Below are 26,258 nucleotides of genomic sequence, written 5' to 3' on the forward strand. Positions count from 1 at the left end.
ACCCGTTTCCTTTCGACCTTGACCGTTTGACCTCCAAGGGATTTTAGTAGAAGTACCTTGAGATGGCTGCCATCAGCTTTCGGTACAACCTCAACCTCATGAATGCGCATTGGATTCCTCGTGTCCCTAAACTGCATTGCCCTGATAAATTTTGTAGCTATACCGATGTCTTGAAGTTGGCTTTCAATCCATTTGGTCGGGGTTGACTGGTGGAGGTGCCTAATTACAATTTGGAAGCCCTTTGCACTCTTTGGCTGGTGGGAGTGTAGGGGAATGTTTGCCTCAAGGAGAACATTCTGAATTGCATTGTAGGCATCCATCGTTTTAGCCTGGATTCTAATATTGTTGCCAAGTTCAGATTTGGTGGTAAAGCTATTAACCCCGGCTTTATAGTTTAGTTTTTCTATTAGCGGGATAATCTGCTGTATATTGGACAAGAAGATTGATGGTGGTCTTCTGCTAGCTGGAACCATTTTCCAGGGCTGTAGGTCGGGATTAGCTGCTGTGATTGAGGGACTGATTGCTGGTGCTGTGTCCATTTCAGCTGACTTCTGCAGGGATTCTCTTCTTGAGTCTTGGCGAATTTTAATAGCTACTTTGCTTTTGAATATGGGTGTTTCGGCAGGTAGATTTGTGACCCCCAGATCATCATCAGAGAAGTCATCGCGTATTCTAACCTTTTTGTTAGAAGTTTGGAGTAGGCCCTCATCCAGACAGTCCCCACGTCGCTTCCCAGGAGTTTTGGGAGAGCTCAGTGTTTTAGTTAGGTTTTTTCTAGCTGCACTCGGTGAGCGTCCGAGGGCGGCAGAGTCATGTTTTGCGTTGGGTAAATTTTGCATTGGAGTTGGAGAGCGTTTTGAATTTTCTCTAACCATTTCTGCAAAAGTTTTGACGGGAAAAATGTTCTGAGTAGCTGTGGGTTTGCCTGCGTGAGTGACAGCACTGATAGCTGTGACAGCACTGATTGTAGTGACGTCACTGATTGCTGGGCCTGGGTTTGAGTCTTGGGCGGAAAGCGATGCGCTTATGGCGGGCTTTATTGGTTTTGTCTGACGTAAGTATGTGTCGGAGGGAGAAGCTTCTTTGGTGGTTTTTGATGATTTGGTTGCATTTGTGTAATTATGTTGTGTGGGTATGTTTATAAGTACTTTGGTGGGAAGCAGGTTTTGTGATGATATGTGTTTATCTGTGTGGGTGAGTGTCTTGGCTGCAATGCTTGGTGTTTGGTTTTGGGAGAGGGGTGAGGGGCTCTTGGCGGCCTGTGCTGGCTTTGTTTCACGTAAGTATGTGTGGGAGGGAGAAGCTGCTTTAGCGGTTTTTGATGCTGTGGTAGCATTATTGTCGTTGTATTGTGTGGGCGAGTTTATATGTGTTTTGGCGGGAATAAAGTTTTGTGATGCTGTGTGTATGTTTGTGTGGGTGAGTGTCTTAGCTGCTACGCTCGCTGCTGCTGTTGCTTGGTTTTTGGTGGGCTGTGTTGGGTTGGTTTCACGTAGGTGTGAGTGTGAAGATAGGTTTATTTGACCGGCTTTTGGTGATTTGGTTGCATTAGTGTAGTTATATTGTGTGGGTGAGTTTATATGCATTTTGGCGGGAAAGAGATTTTGTGAAGCTGTGGGCTTGTCTGTGTGGGTGTGTGTCTTGGCTGTTATGTTTGTGTTATGGGTTTGGGTAAGGGGTGAAGAGTTTTTGGCGGGCTGTGTTGGTTTGGTTTCACTTAGTTGTGAGTGTGATGAATTTATTTGAGCGGTTTTTGATGCTTTGGTTGCATTAGTGTCATTATATTGTGTGGGTGAGTTTGTATGCATTTTGGCGGGAAAGAGATTTAGTGAAGCTGTGGGCTTGTCTGTGTGGGTGTGTGTCTTGGCTGTTATGTTTGTGTTATGGGTTTGGGTAAGGGGTGAAGAGTTTTTGGCGGGCTGTGTTGGCTTGGTTTCACTTAGTTGTGAGTGTGATGAATTTATTTGAGCGGTTTTTGATGCTTTGGTTGCATTAGTGTCATTATATTGTGTGGGTGAGTTTATATGAATTTTGGCGGGAAAGAGATTTAGTGAAACTGTGGGATTGTTTGTGTGGGTGTGTGTCTTGGCTGTTATGCTTGTGTTTGTGTTATGGGTTTGGGTAAAGGGTGAAGTGTTTTTGGCGGGCTGTTTTGGCTTGGTTTCACTTAGTTGTGAGTGTGTTGAAAATATTTGAGCTGTTTTTGATGCTTTGGTTGCATTAATGTCATCGTCTTGTGTAGGTGTGTCTACATGTGTTTTGGCGGGAAAATTTATCTGTATTGTTGCAGTTTTGTCTGTGTAGGTGGGAGGTATGGTTGCTGGGTTTGCGCTTAATTTTTTGAGAGGTGGCGATGGTTTGGCGGGCTCTATCTGTGTGTGTGTGGGAAAAATTATTCTAGCTGTTTTAGCTGCTTTCAATGTATTGAATGCACTGGCGTCATCTTCTTGTGTATGTGTGTCTACATGTGTTAGTGGCGAGGAAGTGCTAAAATTTTTGCTTATGGAAATGGGGAAGGGGCTATCGGCAGGCTGTTTTTCATTGGCTTCTGAGGTATTAGCAGTACTCCCGCATTTATCGACAAATAAAGGGTCTGGCAATATGGTATTTTTATTTTCATTTAATACAATATTTTCAAAATCGTAAGATTTCATGTCGGCATTTAATTGATATAGGCTTCTTCTTACTAAGGTGGTTTCATTTGGCGTTGGCGTGGTATCCAGCGATGAGACTATAACAGAAGGCGGCGAGGATGAGCAGTTGCTGTCGTCAGATGATATGGATAGAACCGATGCCCATCCTCCGCTTTGGTTCACGTTCTGGCCGTCCATTAGTTGTTGTTGTTGCTGCTGGCTTCACTTGTAGTTACTATTATTTTTTTTCTTTGTAGGTGGAGGTACGGAGACAGAATGAATTCTGTTCCGCATCCACAACTTTATTTTGCCTTTGATTACAATAAATGCAATATGTAGGTACAATAATTTGAATTTTTGAGTTTAACATAGCATGGGGTGAGTTTTTGGGGCTTGGACATAGTTAGTTAGTATTAATTTTAAGTTAGTATTTTGTAGGCAAGGATTTCAGACATTGACATGATTGGTAACATTATCAGCTTGCATGTTTGTTTACATTTTTAAAATGAAATTATTTTGCAATAAATTTTAAAATTTTAGACTAACATTGTTTTATTTGTTTCTTTTCAGGTACCCCCATCAGAAGGACAGGAGCACCGCGTCGCAGAGAGCCTCAGGAGTCATCACAGGTAAGTTTTGTTGCATTTTGGCGGTGGTCTGTTGCGACCGCTGGAAGTGGGCAACTTGCAACAAGTTGCAGGTGATTTATTCTCAGCTGCGTCATCCCACGCAGCCGTCGTTTGGTGAAGATCCGATTATATCGTCAATGGCAGCTTTATGCAATTGTTTAGTGAGTTTGTTTGTATTGCAGATGCGTATTGCCGGTCGTCAGGAAGAGTTGCGAAGAGTTGTCCAGCGCAGCCGTCATTGCGTTTTTATTGAGCTGCTGGCATTATGGTCGTGGAGTTCGTCTCGTGGCAGAGAAGTCGTCTGTGGGGATTGTAGTTCGGACAATCACCGAAGGAAGCCAGGTGCGTCGCGTCTTGTGGCCATAGCTTCAGGATTGGTTGCTTGGGGCCGCTTTTTTTTTTTTTTTAACTTTGTAGGTGGAGGTACGGAGACAGAATGAATTCCGTTCCGCATCCACAAATTTATTTTGCCTTTGATTACATTTTATGCAATATGTAGGTACAATTATTTGAATTTAGAGTTTAACATTGCATGAGGTGAGTTTGGGGCTTGGACATAGTTAGTATTTAATATTAAGTTAGTATTTTTTTTCGTAGGCTTTAGATTATAGACAGAGACATGGACTGGTTACATTATCGTCTTGCATGTTTTGTTTACATTAATAAATTGTAGTGATTTTACCAAAAAACATTGAAATTAGAGACTAACATTATACAATTTGTTTCTTTTCAGGTACTCCCGCCAGAAGGACGGAAGCATCGAGTCGCTGAGGAGCATTAGTTGTCATTACAGGTGAGTTTTTGTTGTAAGTTGGCTGTAATCTGTTGCGGTCGCTGAGAGTGGGCCACTTGCGATAAGTGTGTCCGGCCGGCGTAGCAGGTGCTTTGTTCTCGGTTGCAACATCCAGCGCAGCCGTCATTTGGTTATCGTCAGTGGCAAGATGAATCCCGCGCAGCTGTCATTGCGTATTTATAGAGCTGCTGTTCGTCTTGTTGTGGCAGAGAAGTCGTCAGTGCGGATTGTAGCTCGGTCTGTCACCGAGAGAAGCCAGGTGCGCCGCGTCTTGTGGCCATAGCGTCAGGATTGGCAGCTTGGGGCCGCCGGTTCGAGATTTGTTGCAGAGGGCCGCCGCAACGGAATAGCCATGGAAGTGAATGCAAAAATAGTATTTGGTAAGTATTATATATGCTATTTGTTTTTTATGATTGCATAAATTTATGTTGTTTCAGGTACGTTGAGTGGAATTTAATTTAAGGTAAGTCTTATATTGATGTATATTTGTTTATATAGTTGCGTTTATTATTATTTTTCAGGTACTTGAGGAGCAAGCTAGTCTGGGGTAAGTATTGTGTTGCTTTAATAATTGCGTTGATTTTTTTTTTTTGCTTTTCAGGTACGTTTTGTAAGGGCTAAATTTGAGGCCCTTGTTATTGTGTTATTGCAGCTGGAATGCCGCGATTTTGGAGTCTTCAAATTGTCAATTAGATAAGTATTATATTATAAAAATATTTTTCCCAGTAATAGCTTGTGTTCCCTTATTTCAATAGTTGGGGTCTTTGAAGCTGGAGCTGTGTGCTTGTCGTCAGCAGGATGGAGCCGTCAACTAGCGTCAGCTACCTTTTCTGTCCGGTTTGTTATTATTTAATTGTCCTTGAGTAATTTTTGTATACATTCGTATTTATTTTCCTTTTATTACCGGTTAAGAGAGAATTCGTCGAAAACTTTTAACTTTACTGGTGGAGGTACGGAGACAGAATGAGTTCTGTTCCGCATCCACAATTTATTTTGCCTTTGATTACAGTGTGTGTAATATATAGAACAATTATTTGAAATTTCGAATTTTACATTGCATGGGGTGAGTTTGGGGCTTGGACATAGTTAGTATTTAATGTTAAGTTAGTATTTTTTTTTGTAGGCTTTAGATTATAGTCAAAGACATGGACTGGTTACATTATCGTCTTGCATGTTTTGTTTACATTAATAAAATGTAATGATTTTACGAAAAACATTTTTACTTTGTAGGTGGAGGTACGGAGACAGAATGAATTCCGTTCCGCATCCACAAATTTATTTTGCCTTTGATTACATTTTATGCAATATGTAGGTACAATTATTTGAATTTAGAGTTTAACATTGCATGAGGTGAGTTTGGGGCTTGGACATAGTTAGTATTTAATAATAAGTTAGTATTTTTTTTCGTAGGCTTTAGATTATAGACAGAGACATGGACTGGTTACATTTTTAATTTTACTGGTGGAGGTACGGAGACAGAATGAGTTCTGTTCCGCATCCACAATTTATTTTGCCTTTGATTACAGTGTGTGTAATATATAGAACAATTATTTGAAATTTCGAATTTTACATTGCATGGGGTGAGTTTGGGGCTTGGACATAGTTAGTATTTAATGTTAAGTTAGTATTTTTTTTTGTAGGCTTTAGATTATAGTCAAAGACATGGACTGGTTACATTATCGTCTTGCATGTTTTGTTTACATTAATAAAATGTAATGATTTTACGAAAAACATTGAAATTTAGGACTAACATTGTATAATTTGTTTCTTTTCAGATACCCCCGCCAGAAGGACGGAAGCATCGAGTCGCTGTGGAGCCTTAGGAGTCATTACAGGTGAGTTTTTGTTGCATTTTGGCAGTCGTCTATTGCGGCCGTTGGAAGTGGGCCGCTGGCAACAAGTGTGTCCGGCCGGAGTTGCAGGTGATTTGTTCTCGGTTTCAGCATCCCTCGCCGCCGTCATTTGGTGAGTATCAATTGTATCGTCAGTGGCAGTTTTATGCAATTGTTTGAGTATGTTGCAGATAGAATTGCCGTTCATCAGGAAGAGGAGTTGCGATGTGTTGCCCCACGCAGCTGTCATTGCATTTTTTGAGAGCTGCTGGCTATATGGTGGAGGAGTCGTCTCGTGGCAAAGAAGTCGTCAGAGAGGATTGTGGCTCGGTCTATCACCGAGAGAAGCCAGGTGCGCCGCATCTTGTGGCCCTGTCGCCAGGTGTGGCAGCTTGGGGCCGCCGGTTCGAGATTTGTTGCAGAGGGCCGCCGCGAAGAAATAGGCATGGAAATGGATGCAAAAATAGTGTTTGGTAAGTATTATATATGTTATCAGTTTTTTATGATTGCATTAATTTTTGTTTTTTCAGGTACGTTGAGTGGATTTTAATTTAAGGTAAGTATTATATTTGGGTATAAATGTTTATATAATTGCGTTTATTATTGTTTTTCAGGTACTTAAAGGAAGCTTGTCTGGGGTGAGTATTGAGTAGCTTTTATAATTGCGTTGATTTTGTTTTTGCTTTTCAGGTACGTTTTGTAGGAGCTGACTTGGATGATCTTTGTTATTGTGCAAATTGCAGCTGGAATGCCACGGTTTTGGAGTCATCAAGTTGTCAATTAGATAAGTATTATATTATAAATATATTTATCCCAGTAATAGCTTGTGTTCCCTTGTTTCAATAGTTGGAGTCCTAGAAGCTGGAGCTGCGTGCTTGTCGTCAGCAGGATGGAGCCGTTCACTAGCCTCTGCTACTTTGTCTGTCCGGTTTGTTATTATTTCTGTGTCCTTGAGTAATTTTTGTATCGCATTCTTATTTATTTTCCTTTCATTGCAGGTTAGGAGAGAATTAGTCGAGGATACAAAACTGAGGAGAAATATACAATTTAAGGACAAATTTTTCAGCATATTGATGTGGCATCTGTGCCACGCAAATGATCCTTATTTGTGCAATGGCGTCAGGAGATGGAGACGGCATCATAAAATTGTCAACTTTTTGTGTTTATAATCGCGAAAATTGGCGATTTTATTTTGCTTTTGCGGTGCCTGTCTCTTGTTGTCGGTTGCGTTGAAGGATTTACGTGCGTGGCGTCAGGATGATGGAATCGCATATCTGTATCTGCTTGTTTACCTCGCAAGTTTTACGTTTTTCTGTGAGTCCTTTATTAATTTTGCATCATATTCTTATTGATTTTCCTTTCTTTACAGGTTATCGGAAAATAATTGAACGTACCATACTGCGGAAAATTATGCATTTTAGAGACGGATTTTGAGACTTTTTAAAAAATGGTGTCAGCTCCGCGCTAGTGATCCTTAAACGTGCAGTGGCATCAAGAGGTGGAGACGGCGTCGTAAAGTTGTCAATTTTTTGGGTTTATAATCGCGATAGCTGCCGGTTTTGTTTTTCTATTGTGGAGACCGCCTCTTCTTGTAGGTTGCATTGGATCACCATTAGGCTGTGGTCAAGGAGGTAAGAGCAATATTTGATTGTTTTGTTTAATTTTTTATTGGTTAATTGTTTTGTTTTCAGGTTTTAGCGTCAATTAATGTAGGCGCTCGTCGTTCTGGGATCGGCCCGTCTATTGCAGCGCAGCATGCAAGTAGGTTGTATCGGTGATAAGAGATACTACCAGGGACTGTGTGGCAAGAAGATTCAGGTAAGTGTTTTTTTTTTTTTTTTTATTTTTTACATTTCAGGTGGAGGTACGGAGACAGAATGAATTCTGTTCCGCATCCACTACTTTATTTTGCCTTTGATTACATTTTATGCAATATATAGGTACAATAATTTGAATTTTGGAGTTTAACATAGCTTGGGGTGAGTTTGGGGCTTGGACATAAGTAGTATTAAGTTATAGTTAGTATTTTTATAGACTTGGATTTCAGACAATGACATGGATTGGTAACATTATTGACTTGCATGTTTTGTTTACATTTTTAAAATGAAATTATTTTACAATAAACATTAAAATTTTAGGCTAAGATTGTTTTATTTATTTCTTTTCAGGTACCCCCGCCAGAAGGACGGAAGCACCGAGTCGCTGGGAAGTCTCAGGAGTCATCACAGGTAAGATTTGTTGGATTTTTGCAGTGGTCTGTTGCGGCCGCTGGAAGTGGGCCACTTGCAACAAATATGTCCGGCCGGTGTTGCAGGTTATTTGTACTCGGTTTCAGCATCCCTCGCCGCGGTCGTTTAGTTTAGTGAAGGTAAGTTGTATCGTCAGTGGCATGAATATAATCCCACGCAGCTGTCATTGCGTTTTTGTAGAGCTGCTGGCATTATGATGGTGGAGTTCGTCTCGTGAAGTCGTCAGTGAGGATTGTAGCTCGGTCTATCACCGAGAGAAGCCATATGCGCCGCATCTTGTGGCCGTATCGCCAGGAGTGGCAGCTTGGGGCCGCCGGTTCGAGGTTTGTTGCAGAGGGCCGCCGCAACGAAATAGGCATGGAAATGGATGCAAAAATAGTATTTGGTAAGTATTATATATGTTATTTGTTTTTTATGATTGCATTAATTTTTTTTGTAGTTTCAGGTACATTGAGTGGGATTTAATTTAAGGTAAGTACTATATTGGTGTATATTTGTTTATATAGTAGCGTTTATTATTGTTTTTCAGGTACTTTAGGAGGAAACTAGTCTTGGGAGTATTTATTGCTTTTATAATTGCGTTGATTTTTTGATTTTCAGGTACGTTTTGTGAGGGCTAAGTTGGAGGCCCTTGTTATTGTGTTATTGCAGCTGGAATGCCGCAATTTTGGAGTCAACAAGTTTGCAATTAGATAAGTATTACATTTTAAATATAAATTTCCCAGTAATAGCTTGTGTTCCTTTGTTTCAATAGTTGGAATCTTTGAAGCTGGAGCTGCGTGCTTGTCATCAGCAGGATGGAGCTGTCCACTAGCATCTGCTACTTTGTCTGTCCGGTTTGTTATTATTTATGTGTCCTTGATTAGTTTATGTATTGCATTCTTATTTGTTTTCCTTTCATTACAGGTTAGGAAGGAATTCTTTGAAGATACACCCTGAGGAAAATTATGCAATTTGGGGACAGATTTTGAAGCTTTTAAATGTGGTGTCTGCTCCGCGCTAGTGATCCTAATTAGTGCAATGGCATCAGGAGGTGGAGACGGCGTCTTAGGATTATTAATTTTTAGTGTTTATAGTCGCGAAAAGTGGCGATTTCATTATGTTTTTGCGAAGCCCGCCTCCTCTTGTCGGTTGCGTTAGATGTGGATCAGCAGTTGGCTGTGGTCAAGTAGGTAAGTGCATTTGATTGTTGTTTAATTTGTTAATGATTAATTGTTTTTTATTTTTAGGTTTTAGCGTCAGTTCTTGTAGGCGCTCGTCAGTCTGAGTTTTGAGAGAGTTTGGAGGCAGACAGAAGTGCGCTTTTTCATCAGATAAAGATGTCGTTTTAATAGATATAAGTATTTGTAATTTAATTGGATGTATCCATGTCAAGATTGTTGTCTCTTCCTTGAGTAATTAATGCCAATAAAATGTCGATTTTCTTTTCTAAATTGTCGACTCTATTTGCTAAGTTTCTTGTGGGATCGTCCGATAATCCTTTTTGTAGGAAATGATTGGAGTTTCTTGGCGATGGTGTGGCTACATCAATAACTCTTGGTTTAAAACTAGCTCTGGCAGCTCTGCTGGTGGTCGGAGGGCTGTCATTGCTAGCTTGGCTGGGATTTGAGTTACCTTTTTCAGGTTCCTGGTCATTTTCTTCACTCCTTTGTTTTCGGAGCATGTCCTGGTAATTTTCCAGATGCCTTTTTACTTTGTAGGTGGAGGTACGGAGACAGAATGAATTCCGTTCCGCATCCACAAATTTATTTTGCCTTTGATTACATTTTATGCAATATGTAGGTACAATTATTTGAATTTAGAGTTTAACATTGCATGAGGTGAGTTTGGGGCTTGGACATAGTTAGTATTTAATAATAAGTTAGTATTTTTTTTCGTAGGCTTTAGATTATAGACAGAGACATGGACTGGTTACATTATCGTCTTGCATGTTTTGTTTACATTAATAAATTGTAGTGATTTTACAAAAAACATTGAAATTAGAGACTAACATTATACAATTTGTTTCTTTTCAGGTACTCCCGCCAGAAGGACGGAAGCATCGAGTCGCTGAGGAGCATTAGTTGTCATTACAGGTGAGTTTTTGTTGTAAGTTGGCTGTAATCTGTTGCGGTCGCTGAGAGTGGGCCACTTGCAATAAGTGTGTCCGGCCGGCGTAGCAGGTGCTTTGTTCTCGGTTGCAACATCCAGCGCAGCCGTCATTTGGTTATCGTCAGTGGCAAGATGAATCCCGCGCAGCTGTCATTGCGTATTTATAGAGCTGCTGTTCGTCTTGTTGTGGCAGAGAAGTCGTCAGTGCGGATTGTAGCTCGGTCTGTCACCGAGAGAAGCCAGGTGCGCCGCGTCTTGTGGCCATAGCGTCAGGATTGGCAGCTTGGGGCCGCCGGTTCGAGATTTGTTGCAGAGGGCCGCCGCAACGGAATAGCCATGGAAGTGAATGCAAAAATAGTATTTGGTAAGTATTATATATGCTATTTGTTTTTTATGATTGCATAAATTTATGTTGTTTCAGGTACGTTGAGTGGAATTTAATTTAAGGTAAGTCTTATATTGATGTATATTTGTTTATATAGTTGCGTTTATTATTATTTTTCAGGTACTTGAGGAGCAAGCTAGTCTGGGGTAAGTATTGTGTTGCTTTAATAATTGCGTTGATTTTTTTTTTGCTTTTCAGGTACGTTTTGTAAGGGCTAAATTTGAGGCCCTTGTTATTGTGTTATTGCAGCTGGAATGCCGCGATTTTGGAGTCTTCAAATTGTCAATTAGATAAGTATTATATTATAAAAATATTTTTCCCAGTAATAGCTTGTGTTCCCTTATTTCAATAGTTGAGGTCTTTGAAGCTGGAGCTGTGTGCTTGTCGTCAGCAGGATGGAGCCGTCAACTAGCGTCAGCTACCTTTTCTGTCCGGTTTGTTATTATTTAATTGTCCTTGAGTAATTTTTGTATACATTCGTATTTATTTTCCTTTTATTACAGGTTAAGAGAGAATTCGTCGATGATGCAGAACTGAGGAGAAATATACAATTTGAGGACAAATTTTGCAGCATATTGATGTGGCATCTGTGCCACGCAAGTGGTCCTTATTTGTGCAATGGCGTCAGGAGATGGAGACGGCATCATAAAATTGTCAACTTTTTGTGTTTATAATCGCGAAAATTGGCGATTTATTTTGCTTTTGTGGTGCCAGTCTCTTGTTGTCGGTTGCGTTGAAGGATTTGCGTGCGTGGCGTCAGGATGATGGAATCGCATATCTGTATCTGCTTGTTTGCCTGGCAAGTTTTAAGTTTTTCTGTGTGTCCTTTATTACTTACGCATCATATTCTTATTGATTTTCATTTCTTTACAGGTTATCGGAAGATAATTGGGCATAAGATACTGAGGAAAATGATGCAATTTGGGGACGGATTTTGAAGCTTTTAAAAGTGATGTCAGCTCCGCGCTAGTGATCCTTATTAATGCAGTGGCATCAGGAAGTGGAGACGGCGTCTTAGGATTTTTAATTTTTTGTGTTTATAATCGCGAAAATTGGCGATTTCGTTCTGTTTTTGCGAAGCCCGCCTCCTCCTGTCGGTTGCGTTAGATGTTGATCAGCAGTTGGCTGTGGTCAAGTAGGTAAGTGCATTTGATTGTTTTGTTTAATTTGTTAATGATTAATTGTTTTATTTTTAGGTTTTAGCGTCAGTTCTTGTAGGCGCTCGTCAGTCTGAGTTTTGAGAGAGTATGGAGGCAGATAGAAGTGCGCTTTTCCATCAGATAAAGATGTCGTTTTACTAGATATAAGTATTTGTAAGTTTAATTGGATGTATCCATGTCAAGATTGTTGTCTCTTCCTTGAGTAATTATTGCCAATAAAATGTCGATTTTCTTTTCTAAATTGTCGACTCTAATTGCTAATTTTCTTGTGGGGTCATCCGATAACCCTTTTTGTAAGAAATGATTGGAGTTTCTTGGCGATGGTGTGGCTACATCAATAACTCTTGGTTTAAAACTAGCTCTTGCAGCTCTGCTGGTGGTCGGAGGGCTGTCATTGCTAGCTTGCATGGGATTTGAGTTACCTTTTTCAGGTTCCTGGTCATTTTCTTCACTCCTTTGTTTTCGGAGCATGTCCTGGTAATTTTCCAGATGTCTTTGCGCTGGATTGCTTGTCTTGGATACCAGTCTTGGCTTTGCGTTGTGTTTTGAGGTTGTCCTACCCTTTTTGGGTATATTGTTAGAGGTTCGGCGCCATTTATTCAGACGCATCTGAATGGCAGTGTCATGCGAGGAGAATCGTGGCCTTCTGTCGTTCATATTTTGTCGGAACGGATTTGAGATTGACTTTCTGGCTGCCTCCTGGCGAGCTTCAGCGATTGATCTGTTCAGGATCGCTGAGCTGTGTGGCAGCCGTGGGGTATTATTGCGTGGAGGAGGGCCTTGACGTCTATAGAAGTTGTTAGTTGCGTCTTTAATTGTGCGTATTTTGTTTGTGTCGATGTTGTTGGCCGCAAGCTTTTGTTTTTCTGCTTTGTAAACGGGGCATCCCTTGTATGCACTAATGTGCTCTCCAGAGCAGTTGACGCAGGTAGCAGGGGTGGTTCTTGGCTTGGTGCAACAGGATGACAGGTGGTCGCCAGCGCATTTCATGCATCTTGGTGGCCTCATGCATGAGTTCTTGGCATGCCTGAAGCTCTGGCATCTGTAGCACTGGACCGGCTCCCGTGTCCTGTTTTTCCTTTCAATATCCACTTTTTGTCCACCGATTTGTTTGAGTGAGATAATTTTGTCATGACTGCCGTCCTTGGCCATGACGATCTCCACTTCAAACATGCGCATGGGGCCGCCTGTAGCCGGGTTCGTCATATTTCTGACGAAGCGCGCGGTGAATCCGAGTGTCAGCAACTCCTTGATAATCCACGAGCATGGAGTGGAGTGGTGGAGATGTCTGATTACTACTCGGAAGCCCCTCTCAGACTTTGGCTGGTTAGTGAATAGAGGAAAGCCGTTTGCTATAAGGACATCTTTGATTTTGTGGAAGGCGGTCATGTCCTTAGCCTGAATCCTGACCCCGTTTCCTTCAGTTGCCCTGGTAGTGTAGCTGGAGACTCCTGCTGTATAATTTAGTTTTTCCAGGAGCGGGACAATTTCTTTAACATCGTCGACAAGTATGGGTGGAGCTCTGCAGCTTAGTGGCACCAGTTTCCAAGGTGGCAGCTCAGCATCCGTATTTTGAGGAGGTGGCGTCGTTGCGCTGCGTGCAGGAGCATTGGTGCTGCAGGGTAACGGCTGGTGTGAGTGTCGATTCCTAGTTTTGGATTCCTCATATACAGATTTGGCTGCCTTGCTTTGGAAAACGGGTGTGGTGAGGGGTGGAAAAATGCTGGGAGATTTAAAATTGGAGGTCACGCATAACCGTTTATTAGGCGTCTTGAAACTGGAGCAGTCCAAGTCATCATTTGTCCTCTTGGCCGGAGTTTTCGTTATAGGAGCCGGAACTATGGGTGCCACAAAGATTGGACCAGTTCCAGCAACCACTTCCGAGAAACTCATTGGCTGCTCGTCTGGGCTTCTGGACGGTGAGTTGAATAAGTCCCTTTTGGCAGCAGGCCGGCTGAGGGTGCGGGCTGTTGTTAGATTCACCATAGTGGGCATGGCGCTATTGGTGGGTTTTAATTTTAAATCACCCTGTGCATCAGGGCGTAAAGAAGCACTCCTTTGGTGAGGGGAAGTGCTTCTTTTCCCAGTATTTACAGAGCGGTTGGTTGATTTCTTGCTTAAACTAAGTTTAGAAGGATCCGGTTTTTGGTTAAAAATTGACCAAAAAGCGTTGACAGTTGTACTAGGTCTTTCCTCCTGCTTGCTTTCGTTAATTTGTATAAGTGGGGAAGCATTTTCCCCACTGTCAATATCATTGTCTTTTTTGAGATGAGAGTCAAGCTTGGCAAGCGCGGCAGATCTAGAGCAGCTTTCTAAATTAGTTTTGGTGGCTTTATTTATTTGTGTGTGTGTATAAGTAGAAGGGGAAAAAGCATTGCGTCCAATTTTGGTGGATGAGCTGAGATTTTTCTCTGCGCTGTCTGAGTGTGGGAGAGAGGGGAAATTTCCCATAGCGTCTCTCGGTTTGGCGCCTCTTAATTCTGTGTCCGTATTAGTGGCTGCAGCTGCATTAGTGCAGGTCGCTGTGGTGGATATTAACTCTCTTTGAGTAGCGTCGGTGTTTGTGAGTGCGGCTGTATTTGTGTGTGTCGTTGTGGGGAGTGAATTTCGCTTGTGTATTTGTGAAGAGAGTGGAGGAGAAGATGGCGATTTCCCCTTCGAGATGCTGCTTTTGGCGCCAACATTGGCTGCAGCAGAATTGGTAATCGAGAGGGGGTCTCTTTGGGCATTTTTGGCATTTATATTCTCTTTCATATTTAGAGAAAGGGAATTAAAGAAATTCATGGCTACCCAAGAAGAGTTAATTGGGCTTTTCTTTTGATTTAAAGGCAATTTCTTTTGGTTAATATTGGTCGTTTTAACCAGGGAATTGCCAGACCCGTGAGACATAGGCGAAATATTTACGTGAATAGGGGAAGATCGCTCGCTAGAGGTAATTGAAAGCACCTCGTCTTCAGAGAAAAGGTGGTCAGAACTAGACATGCTTATTTTTTATTTTATTTAAAATATATTATTTTATTAAAAATAAAAATATTGCGATATTGCGATAATTGTAGTGGTATAAATACCCTGGATTTTTGATTTAAGTGTGTTCTCCAGATTATCGTTTCGTTGCTTTGGAAATCCTCCTTCTCTTCTATGATTTCTCCAGGTGTACTTTCTTCCTTTCCCTCTGCGTTTCTTCTCCTTATTTCCTTTGGTTGTGGCGGCGTCTTTTTTGTAGTTGCACAGTTACTGTTATTGTTCGTTTTCTTTAGACCACTAAAAGTTAATTGTTGTCGCGGTTTGAATACTTTGCGGCCGGAAGACAATTTATAACAATTAATTTGTCTATTGACGAACGAGTTTAGTTAAGTTTGCGCGTGAAAGTAATAGGCAGGCGAAGCGCGTTTGTTTAAATTAAATAATTTAATTTAATTATTTATTGATTTATTTAATTTATTTTATTTATTTATTTTATTCAATTTATTTAACTTTTTTTTTTTTTTTTTAACTTTGTTTTCAACTTTTTTTTTCATTTCAGGTGGAGGTTTTTTTTTACTTTGTAGGTGGAGGTACGGAGACAGAATGAATTCTGTTCCGCATCCACAACTTTATTTTGCCTTTGATTACAATAAATGCAATATGTAGGTACAATAATTTGAATTTTTGAGTTTAACATAGCATGGGGTGAGTTTGGGGCTTGGACATAGTTAGTATTAATTTTAAGTTAGTATTTTGTAGGCAAGGATTTCAGACATTGATATGATTGGTAACATTATCAGCTTGCATGTTTGTTTACATTTTTAAAATGAAATTATTTTGCAATAAACATTAAAATTTTAGACTAACATTGTTTTGTTTATTTCTTTTCAGGTACCCCCATCAGAAGGACAGGAGCACCGCGTCGCAGAGAGCCTCAGGAGTCATCACAGGTAAGTTTTGTTGCATTTTGGCGGTGGTCTGTTGCGGCCGCTGGAAGTGGGCAACTTGCAACAAGTTGCAGGTGATTTGTTCTCAGCTGCGTCATCCCACGCAGCCGTCGTTTGGTGAAGATCCGATTATATCGTCAATGGCAGCTTTATGCAATTGTTTAATGAGTTTGTTTGTATTGTAGATGCATATTGCCGGTCGTCGGGAAGAGTTGCGAATAGTTGTCCAGCGCAGCCGTCATTGCGTTTTTATTGAGCGAAGGAAGCCAGGTGCGTCGCGTCTTGTGGCCATAGCTTCAGGATTGGTTGCTTGAGGCCGCCAGTTCGAGATTTGTTGCAGAGAGCCGCCGCAACGAGATTGCCATGGAAATGGATGTAAAAATAGAATTTGGTAAGTATTATATATGCTATTTGTTAATTATGATTGCATTAATTTTTGTTGTTTCAGGTACATTGAGTGGAATTTAATTTAAGGTAAGTATTATATTGGTGTATATTTGTTTATATAGTTGCGTTTATTATTGTTTTTCAGGTACTTAAAGAGGAAGCTAGTCTGGGGTGAGTATTTGATTGCTTTTATAATTGCGTTGATTTATTTGCTTTTCAGGTACGTTTTGTATGGGCTAAATTGGAGGCCCTTGTCATTGTGTTATTGCAGCTGGAAAGCCACGATTTTGGAGTCATCAAGTTTGCAATTAGATAAGTATTATATTATAAATATATATTTCCCAGTAATAGCTTGTGTTCCCTTTTTTCAATAGTTGAAGTCTTGGAAGCTGGAGCTGCGTGCTTGACGTCAGCAGGATGGGGCCGTCTGTTATCGTCTGCTACTTTGTTTGTCCGGTTTGTTATTATTTATGTGTCCTTGAGTAGTTTTTATATCGCATTCTTATTTATTTTCCTTTCATTGCAGGTTAGGAGAGAATTCGTCGATGATGCAGGACAGGGGAGAAATATACAATTTGAGGACAAGTTTTGCAGCGTAAGGGTGTGGCATCTGCGCCACGCAAATGATCTTTATTAAAGCATTGGCGTCAGGAGGTGGAGACGGTATCATAAAATTGTCAGATTTTTGTATCTATAATCGCAAATGTTGGCGATTTTGTTTTGCTTTGACGGGGCCCGTCTCCTGGTTTGTGTGCGCGTCATCGGCAGGATGAGGTCGTATTTTTGTGTCTGCTGGTTTGCCTGTCAGGTTTGTAATTTCCTGTGTGTCCTTGATTAATTTATTATTATATTATTATTAATTTTCCTTTCATTATAGATTCTCAGGAATTCATTGGAAAAAAAAACGGAATTGTGGAAATTATACAATTTGGAGACGGATTTTAATTCTTTTTAATTTGATGTCAGCTCCGGGATAATGATCCTTGTTAGTGCAGTGGCATCAGGAGGTGGAGACGGCGTTGTAAGATTGTCAAATTTTTGTGTTTATAATCACAAAATATGGTGATTTTGTTTTTCTTTGCAGGGCTCGTCTTCTCTTGTTGGTTGCTTTGGATCACCAGTTGGCTGTGTTTATTGAGGTAAGTGCTTTATTTGATTGTCTTTGTTAATTTTCTTATTGGTTAATTGTTTTGTTTTCAGGTTTAGCGTCTCTAATGTAGGCGCTCGTCGATCTGAGAGAATTTAAGAGTAGTGGAAAGGATAGATTTTGCAGCTCCGCGCTGAGAGCCCTGAACGAAGCGTAGGCAGCTTATATGGCCCGTCTATTGCAGTGCAGCACTGCAAGTGGATTGCATCGGAGATAAGGGATACTAATCGGGACCGTGTGGCAAGGAGGTTCAGGTAAGTGACGTTGTGCATAAATTGCTGCAGCGAGTCGCCTTTTATTCATCATGTTTCTGCCACACTAATCCTTTTCGTATCGATCTACCGCTTCATCTTATAGGACTTGGTTGTATTTTTCGTATCTTTCATCAGTATCAGCTGGAGTGCGTTTTCGTAAGCTTGATTATCCGGATGCTTTGAGGTGTGAGTATTGATTATATTGATTATATTTTAATTCCATTATCTAATTGAATTTGTATTCTAAGGAAATTAGGCTGTGTCGAGGAAGGAGATGACCGAGCAAGAGTTTGGGAGCAGACTGACGTGCGCTTTTCCATCGGATATAGATGTTGTTAGAATAAGTATAAGTAAATGTAGGATTAATTGGAAGTTTCCATGTCAGGATTGTTAACTCTTCCTTGTATGATTAAGGCCAATAAACTGTCAATTTTCTTCTCTAAATTGTCGACTCTATTTGCTAAGTTTGTTGTGTGGTCGTCCAAGAAGCCTTTTTGCGAGTTAGGATTGTAGTTTATTGGCGATGGCGTGGCTTCATCTATAAATCTTGGCTTGAAGCTAGCTCTAGCAGCTCTGCTGGTGGTAGGAGGGCTGTCATTTCTAACTTGCATGGGATTTGAAGTACCTTTTTCAGGTTCCTGGTCGTTTTCTTCACTCCTTTGTTTTCGGAGCATGTCCTGGTAATTTTCCAGATGTCTTTGCGCTGGGTTGCTTGTCTTGGGTGCCATTCTTGGCTTTGCATTGTTTTTTGAAGTTATCCTACCCTTTTTGGGTAACTTATTAGTGTTTCGGCGCCATTTATTCAGCCGCGTCTGAATGGCAGTGTCATGGGAGGAAAAACGTGGCCTTCTGTCATTCATATTCTGTCGGAATGGATTTAGCATCGACTTTCTGGCTGCTTCCTGGCGGGCTTCAGCGATTGATCTGTTCAGGATTGCTGAGCTGTGTGGCAGCCGAGGGGTGTTATTGCGTGGAGGAGGGCCTTGACGTCTATAAAAGTTGTTGGTTGCGTCTTTAATTATGCGTATTTTATTTGTGTCAATGTTGTTTGCCGCAAGCTTTTGTTTTTCAGCCTTGTAAACAGGACATCCCTTGTATGCACTAATGTGCTCTCCAGAGCAGTTGATGCAGGTAGCAGGGGTGGTTCTTGGCTTGGTGCAACAGGATGACAGGTGGTCGCCAGCGCATTTCATGCATCTTGGAGGCCTCATGCATGAGTTCTTGGCATGCCTGAAGCCCTGGCATCTGTAGCACTGGACCGGCTCCCGTGTCCTGTTTTTCCTTTCAATATCCACTCTTTGCCCACCGATTTGTTTGAGTGAGATAATTTTGTCATGACTGCCGTCCTTGGCCATGACGATCTCAACTTCAAACATGCGCATGGGCCCACCTGTAGCCGGGTTCGTCATATTTCTGACGAAGCGAGCTGTGAATCCGAGCGTCAGCAACTCCTTGACAATCCACGAGCATGGAGTGGAGTGGTGGAGATGTCTGATTACAACTCGGAAGCCCCTCTCGGACTTTGGCTGGTTGGTGAATAGGGGAAAGCCGTTTGCAATAAGGACATCTTTGATTTTGTGGTAGGCGGTCATGTCCTTGGCCTGGATCCTGACCCCGTTCCCTTCAGTTGCCCTGGTAGTGTAGCTGGAGACTCCTGCTGTATAGTTTAGCTTTTCCAGGAGCGGGACAATTTCTTTGACGTCGTCAACGAGTATGGGTGGCGCTCTGCAGCTTAGTGGCACAAGTTTCCAAGGTGGCAGCTCAGCATCTGTATTTTGAGGGGGTGCCGTCGTTGCGCTGCGTGCAGGAGCATTGGTGCTGCAGGGTAACGGCTGGTTTGAGGGTCGATTCCTGGTTTTGGCTTCCTCATATACAGATTTGGCTGCCTTGCTTTGGAAAACGGGTGTGGTGAGGGGTGGGAAAATGCTGGGAGACTTGAAATTGGTGGTCACGCATAGTCGTTTATTTGGCGTCTTAAAACTGGAGCAGTCCAGATCGTCATTAGTCCTCTTGGCCGGGGTTTTCGTAGTTGGAGCCGGAACTGAAGGTGCCACAAAGATTGGACCTGTTCCAGCAACCACTTCCGAGAAACTCATGGGCTGCTCGTCTGGGCTCTTGGACGGTGATTTAAATAAGTCCCGCTTGGCAGCAGGCCGACTAAGGGTGCGAGCTGTTGCTAAATTCCCCACAGTGGGCATGGATCTATTGTTGGGTAATTTTATTTTTAAATCGCCCTGAGCATCAGGGCGTAAAGAAGCACTCCTTTGGTGAGGGGAAATGCTTCTTTTCCCAGTATTTATGGAGCGAGTGGTGGGTTTCATGCTTAGGCTGAGTTTAGAAGTGTCCGGCTTAGGGTTAAAAATTGACCAGAAAGCTTTGGCAGTTGTACTTGGTTTTTCCTCCTGCTTGCTTTCGTTAATTTGTATAAGTGGGGAAGCAATTTCCCCACTGTCAATATCATTGGCTTTGTTGAGTTGAGTTTCTGAATTGGCAAGCGCGGAAGGTCTAGAGCAGCTTTCTAAATTAGTTTTGGTAGCTTTATTTATTTGTGTGTGTGTAATAGAAGGAGGGGAAAATTCTGTGTCCGTATTAGTGACTGCGGCTGCATTAGTGCTGGTCGCTGTGGTGGATAAAAACTCTCTTTGAGTAGCGTCGGTGTTTGTGTGTGCGGCTGTATTTGTTTGAGTCATTGTGGGGAGTGAATTTCTTTTGTGTATTTGTGAAGAGAATGAAGGAGAAGACGGCGATTTCCCCTTCGAGATGCTGCTTTTGGCGCCAACATTGACTGCAGCAGTATTGGTGATCGAGAGGGGGTCTCTTTGGGCATTTTTGGCATTTATATTCTCTTTCATATTTAGAGAAAGGGAATTAAAGAAATTCATGGCTACCCAAGAAGAGTTAATTGGGCTTTTCTTTTGTTTTAAAGGCAATTTCTTCTGGTTAATATTGGTCGTTTTAACCAGGGAATTGCCAGACCCGTGAGACATAGGCGAAATATTTACGTGAATAGGGGAAGATCGCTCGCTAGAGGTAATTGAAAGCACCTCGTCTTCAGAGAAAAGGTGGTCAGAGCTGGACATGTTTATTTTTTATTTTATTAATATATATAATTTTTAATAAAAAATAAAAATATTGCGATAGTTGTGGTGGTATAAATACCCTTGATTTTTGATTTAATGTGTTCTCCGGTTTTTCGTTTCTTTGCTTTGGAACTCCTCCTTCTCTTTTAAAATTTCTCCAAGTGTAATTTCTTCCTTTCTCTCTGCTTTTCTTCTCCTGGTTTCCTTTGGTTGGGGCGGCGTCTTTTCGCGGTTTTTTCGCGGCTGCACAATTACTGTTTATTTATTCGTTTTCTTTAGACCACTCAATGTTAATTGTTGTCGCGGTTTATTACTTTGCGGCCGGAAGACAATTTATAACAATTAATTTGTCTATTGACGAACGAATTTAAGTTTGCGCGTGAAAGTAATAGGCAAGCGAAGCGCGTTTGTTTTAATTAAATAAATTTAATTTAATTGTTTATTGATTTATTTATTTAATTTATTTTATTTGTTTATTTAAATTATTTTATTTAATTTTCCCCTTATTATTTTTTAACTTTTAAAACTTTAACTTTGTAGGTGGATTTTTATCTTTGTAGGTGGAGGTATTTTTTTTACTTTGTAGGTGGAGGTACGGAGACAGAATGAATTCTGTTCCGCATCCACAATTTATTTTGCCTTTGATTACATTTATGCAATATGTAGGTACAATTATTTGAATTTAGAGTTTAACATTGCATGGGGTGAGTTTGGGGCTTGGACATAGTTAGTATTAATGTAGTATTTTGTTAGTTTAAATTTCAACAGTAACATGGACTGGTAACATTTTAAAATTTGCATGGTTTGTTTACATTTAACAATTGGATCTTTTTACAATAGATTTTGCAATTTTGACTATCATTGTTGTTTAATTTATTTATTTTCAGGTACCCCTGCCAGAAGGACAGGAGCGCCGAGTCGTTGGAATCGTCAGGAGTCATCACGGGCAGGCGCCTGTAGTGTGTTGGCTGTGATTTGTTGTGGCCGCTGGAGGAGCGCCGCTTGCAACGAGCTCGTCCCGGTCGGTGTTGCAAGCAGTTGCATAAGTTTTGAAGAAGCTAGAATCCCGCGCAGCCGTCATTGGGATGTAATGGAGCTGCTGTCAACATGGTGGTGGAAACGAAGGTTGCACGGTGCGCCGCGTCCTGTGGCCATTGCGTCGGGACTGGCAGCTAGGAGCTTCCAGATCAGGAAAAGTTGCCGAGGACCGCCGCATCGGAAGAGGTCGTGGTGTTTCAGGATGTTCCGGGTCAAGGATTGTTGTCGGGGACCGTAGCAGCGATTTGGGCCATGGAAATGAATGTAAAGATAAATTTTAGGTAAGTATTACATTTGTTAATTGTTTTTGTGGTTTCATTGGTTTTCTTTTGTATTTTTCAGGGGCCCAGGCTGAACGATATTTGGAGGTAAGTATTATGTTTGTATTTGTTTGTTTATATAGTTGTATTAATTATTGTTATTCAGGTGTGTTTTTTTTTTTTTTTTAGGTAGGCTGTTCTGAAGGTGGGTATTATGTTTGTTTTTAAATTGTATTAAATTTTTGTTTTTGTTTTGTATTCAGGTGCGTTTGTAGCAGCTAATTTAGAGGCCGTCGTAGCTGTGATGCCGTGGTTTTTGGGTTCTTCAAGCTTGCGATTAATATGGAGGTGAGTATTAAATTTGTTGTTATAATTGCATTAATAAGTTTGTAATTATAATTGCATTAATATTTGTTTTTGTTTTCAGGTACATTTGTTGCAGCTTTTATTGAGGCCGTCGCAGCTGAGATCCCGTGGTTTTGAGTTCTTCACGTTTGAGATTAATCTGGAGGTAAGTATTGTGTTTGTAATTATAATTGCTTTAATATTTGTTTAAGTTTTCAGGTACGTTTGTAGCAGCTGATATTAAAGCCGTCGCAGCTGGTATGCCAAGGTTTGCAATTAATCTAGAGGTAAGTATTGTGTTTGTTATTTTAATTTCATTAATATTTGTTTTTGTTTTCAGGTACCAGTTTGCGATTAGTCTGGAGGTAAGTATTAAGTTTGTAGTTATAATTGCATTAATATTTGTTTTAGTTTTCAGGTACGTTTGTAGCAGCTAATATTAAGGCCATCGCTGCTGGAATGCAATGGTTTTGGATTCTACAAGTTTGCGATTAATCTGGAGGTAAGTATTATGTTTGTTTTTATAATTTCATTAATATTGGTTTATGTTTTGTAGTAGTTTGTAGTTATAATTGCATTAATATTTGTTTTAGTTTTCAGGTACGTTTGTAGCAGCTAATATTAAGGCCATCGCTGCTGGAATGCAATGGTTTTGGATTCTACAAGTTTGCGATTAATCTGGAGGTAAGTATTATGTTTGTTTTTATAATTTCATTAATATTGGTTTATGTTTTCAGGTGCGTTGGTTGCAGCTAATGTTATTTCCGTCGATTATAGTTTGTAGCTTGTATCTTAATAAATTAGGGATTAATTGTAAATATTAGACCACTTGCGATTAATCTAGAGGTAAGTATTGTGTTTGTTATTTTAATTTCATTAATATTTGTTTTTGTTTTCAGGTACCAGTTTGCGATTAGTCTGGAGGTAAGTATTAAGTTTGTAGTTATAATTGCATTAATATTTGTTTTAGTTTTCAGGTACGTTTGTAGCAGCTAATATTAAGGCCATCGCTGCTGGGATGCCGTGGCTTTGGATTCCACAAGTTTGCGATTAATCTGGAGGTAAGTATTATGTTTGTTGTTATAATTTCATTAATATTTGTTTATGTTTTCAGGTGCGTTGGGTGCAGCTAATGTTATATCAGTCGATTATAGTTTGTAGCTTGTATCTTAATAAATTATTAATTAATTGTAAATAAATGTATTTTGGTTTTAATTGCTTTTATTAATTTATGAAGACTGTTTATTTTGGTCAGTTTCGGGTTCGTAGTCTGGGATTACTATTTTGATTACAGAGGTGGGTTGTCCGAGCATTAATTCAAGAATTTCCTCTCTGGTCCTTAGTCCTTTTCTGAATAATTTGCTGTAATAATTTATTTCGAGTTCACACCATCTGTCTGGTGGTCCCTTCTCTAAAGCTTTTCTCCTATCGGCTTTTTCCTTTACCACTCTCATTTTCTCAGCTATGGATTGCCTTATTTCTAATTCTTGGTCAGCAATCAGGAGGAGTGTTGGAAGGGTCTGTCTGTATTTGGTTCTCATTTTGACGACTATTTCAGCTTCCTCGTTTTTTGTATAATCATGTATGGAGCTATAGGTGGGTTCCGCAGGTGGTTTTGGTTGGTGTTGTTGAAGAGGCAGGAAATATTTTGAGAATTGCTTGGCGTATCTGCTTCTGCTTGGTTCCAGTCTGGTAGGCTTGTAGGCATTGATTAGGAGGTCATTTATTAGAGGGTTTTCATGGTCAGTAAGGGAGTTGGCGTAGCGTTGGCTTGCTTTGTCAAAAATTTCCTCGAATGATTTAATGTTATAAATTGTCCTAATGGTTGCTTGTCTCGTATATCTGCTGGCGTTAATGATTCGTCTGATAAATTTGTTTTCCATTGTTTGAATTTTATTTGCTTGGGTGTCCGATACCAGAGAGCCCCATATTGCAATGGCGTAATGCCAGATTGGGGAGACAATTTGTTTCCAGAGGAGAACCTTTGCGTTTTTAGGTAGGTGGCTATTTTTTCCTACTAGCCATTCTAGTTTTTTGTAAGCAGCTATTGTTTTTCCTTTTAGCAGCGTTATGTGTGCCCCAAAGGTCAGTTTTCTATCTAGCATGAGCCCGAGATAGCGTTGCTTGTTTAATTTGGCGGCTCTTTGTCCATTAATTGTTGGAGGAGTGTATGTATTTGTTTCTTCTCTTTTTAGGGAGAAGAGAATGTGTCCAGTTTTTTTTGCATTAATTGCTATGTCCCATTTTTTTGACCATCTACAGAAAACATTAAGGTAATTTTGATTTAGGTTAATCGCAATATTGGTATATTTAGACCGGCTAAGAATTATGGTATCGTCTGCATATGTAGCTAAGATAGTATTTGTTTGGTTGTAATCGGGGAAGGATATGTGGCGCATATAGTCTTTTACGATTGGGTAGGGCATATCAGATGAGTATATTGAGTAGAGGACCGGGCCCAGTATGCTGCCCTGAGGAACTCCTGCTCTAATTTTACCTATCCTAGACGTCGTTTCACCGTCGATCCTGACAGAGAAGGTTCTATTAGATAAATAGTTTTCAAGTAGGTCAAATAGGTATCTGGGAATGAGTCTGGATAATTTATATAGTAGGCCGTCGTGCCAGACTCTGTCAAAGGCTTCCGTAATGTCAAGGAAAGTGGCAGAGCAGACATCTTTCTCTTCAAAGGCTTTTAGAATAAATTGAGTCACCCTGGCTAGCTGATGTTCCGTTCCGTGGTCCTTTCTGAATCCGAATTGGTGGGATGGGATTGCTTTGGCAAAGTAATCAATGTCGTACAGTCGTTTCAGTAGTATTCTTTCGAGTAGTTTAGAAAGGCCAGAGAGTAAGCTAATTGGTCGGTAGGAATTTAGAGCAAAAGGTGATTTCCCTGGTTTGGGAATCATTGAGATGCTTGCGTGCTTCCATTTGTTTGGGAAATGTCCAATTTTCAGGATGTTGTTATAAATAAGTATTAGGTATAATCTGGCTTTGGTGGGTAGGTTTTTTAAGGTTTTGTTGTTAAGATTGTCAGTTCCTGGGGCTTTTTTTAATTCCAGTGAGTTTATCAGCTCATTTAGTTCGGCCAGCGTGACTGGCTTGAAGGTGCTGTTACCAGATTCGCCGTTCGTATCTAAAGATCTGAATTTTTCTAATTCACTTCTGACGAAATCCCTGTCTTTGGCGTCGTTATTTTGATTTGGCTTGAAGCGGGACTCAAGGTGGGCTGCAAAAGCTTCAGCTTTTTCATCTAAGGTCCTGGTCCAGGGGTAGTCAGTTCTTAGGCGGTTGTCTTCATTGTCCTTTTTAATCGGCCAGCAGGGTCGGGGTTGCTTTTTGATTGTGTTTGTAGTTTTCCATAGTTTTTGCATTCTATATCGGTCGGTGGTATCAATGTCCTGAAGGTTGCGGTTGAGGAGTTTAAGTTTGAGCTTTCTGATTTCTTTAGACAGTCTATTTTGCACGTTTTTAAACCATCTTCGGGCTTCGTCAGTTCCTACTGCCCTAAAGATTCTATTTAGCTCCTTTTTCTCCTCTAGTAACCTTTTAGTAGCATCATCTAGTCTTAGCTTTGTGGGTCTTCTTGATGAGTTGTAGTTGCGCAATAATTGGGGGCGATTTGATGGGGTGGCTTCATTGGCTGCTGATTTTATATTGTTGATAAGAATGTCTATGCAATCGTCAATGTCCTGTCCTGTGCGTATTTCCGTATTTAGTAATATTTTGTTTTCTAGATTTTTCTTGAATTTCGTGAGATTTGTTCTTTTTTGTATAATTGCATTGTTTGTTGTGTTATTGAGTTGCCAGTCGGTGTCGTCGGGATATATGACTATTTGGATAGGGAGGTGGTCCGAGCTGAGTTCATCTGTAGAGTAGGTTTTTAGACTTTGAGTGTGGAAGCCCTTGCAGATTGCAAAGTCCAATGCAGAGGGCTGTTTTTTCTTGTCAAAAGGAAAGTGTGTGGCTTGGCCGGTGGCCACTATGTCAAGGTCTTTTCTTGCAAGGATTGACTGAGACAGGGATCTTCCCTTAGCGCAAGATAAAAAGTTACCCCAGAGTCTGTG

General features: G+C 40.7%; 5 long non-coding RNA genes across 7 annotated transcripts; all 5 read left to right on the top strand.

Annotated features, from left to right (window-relative positions):
• Positions 1 to 3,945: 3,945 nt before the first annotated feature.
• On the top strand, positions 3,946 to 4,592 carry LOC116802580. Its single transcript, XR_004362880.1, has 3 exons — positions 3,946 to 4,435; positions 4,493 to 4,518; positions 4,577 to 4,592. It is a non-coding gene; the product is annotated as an uncharacterized LOC116802580 (long non-coding RNA).
• Positions 4,593 to 10,100: 5,508 nt separating this feature from the next.
• Positions 10,101 to 10,748, top strand: LOC116802583. Its single transcript, XR_004362884.1, has 3 exons — positions 10,101 to 10,591; positions 10,649 to 10,674; positions 10,733 to 10,748. It is a non-coding gene; the product is annotated as an uncharacterized LOC116802583 (long non-coding RNA).
• LOC116802582 lies at positions 10,747 to 12,013 on the top strand. The gene is made up of 3 exons (XR_004362883.1): positions 10,747 to 11,046; positions 11,116 to 11,751; positions 11,809 to 12,013. It is a non-coding gene; the product is annotated as an uncharacterized LOC116802582 (long non-coding RNA).
• A 4,486-nt stretch (positions 12,014 to 16,499) lies between these two features.
• LOC116802581 lies at positions 16,500 to 17,915 on the top strand. Of its 2 annotated transcripts, none has more exons than XR_004362881.1 (7): positions 16,500 to 16,526; positions 16,597 to 16,878; positions 16,948 to 17,091; positions 17,155 to 17,209; positions 17,271 to 17,471; positions 17,575 to 17,657; positions 17,720 to 17,915. It is a non-coding gene; the product is annotated as an uncharacterized LOC116802581 (long non-coding RNA). The 2 variants fall into 2 exon arrangements; XR_004362882.1 differs by having other exon boundaries at positions 17,728 to 17,915.
• A 4,737-nt stretch (positions 17,916 to 22,652) lies between these two features.
• LOC116802585 lies at positions 22,653 to 23,409 on the top strand. Of its 2 annotated transcripts, none has more exons than XR_004362888.1 (5): positions 22,653 to 22,696; positions 22,932 to 23,040; positions 23,094 to 23,118; positions 23,165 to 23,255; positions 23,309 to 23,409. It is a non-coding gene; the product is annotated as an uncharacterized LOC116802585 (long non-coding RNA). The 2 variants fall into 2 exon arrangements; XR_004362889.1 differs by having other exon boundaries at positions 23,172 to 23,255.
• The last annotated feature ends 2,849 nt before the right edge of the window (positions 23,410 to 26,258 follow it).

Source organism: Drosophila sechellia, unplaced genomic scaffold (assembly GCF_004382195.2).
Source record: "Drosophila sechellia strain sech25 unplaced genomic scaffold, ASM438219v1 U_167, whole genome shotgun sequence".
NCBI classification, from domain to species: Eukaryota; Metazoa; Arthropoda; class Insecta; order Diptera; family Drosophilidae; genus Drosophila; species Drosophila sechellia.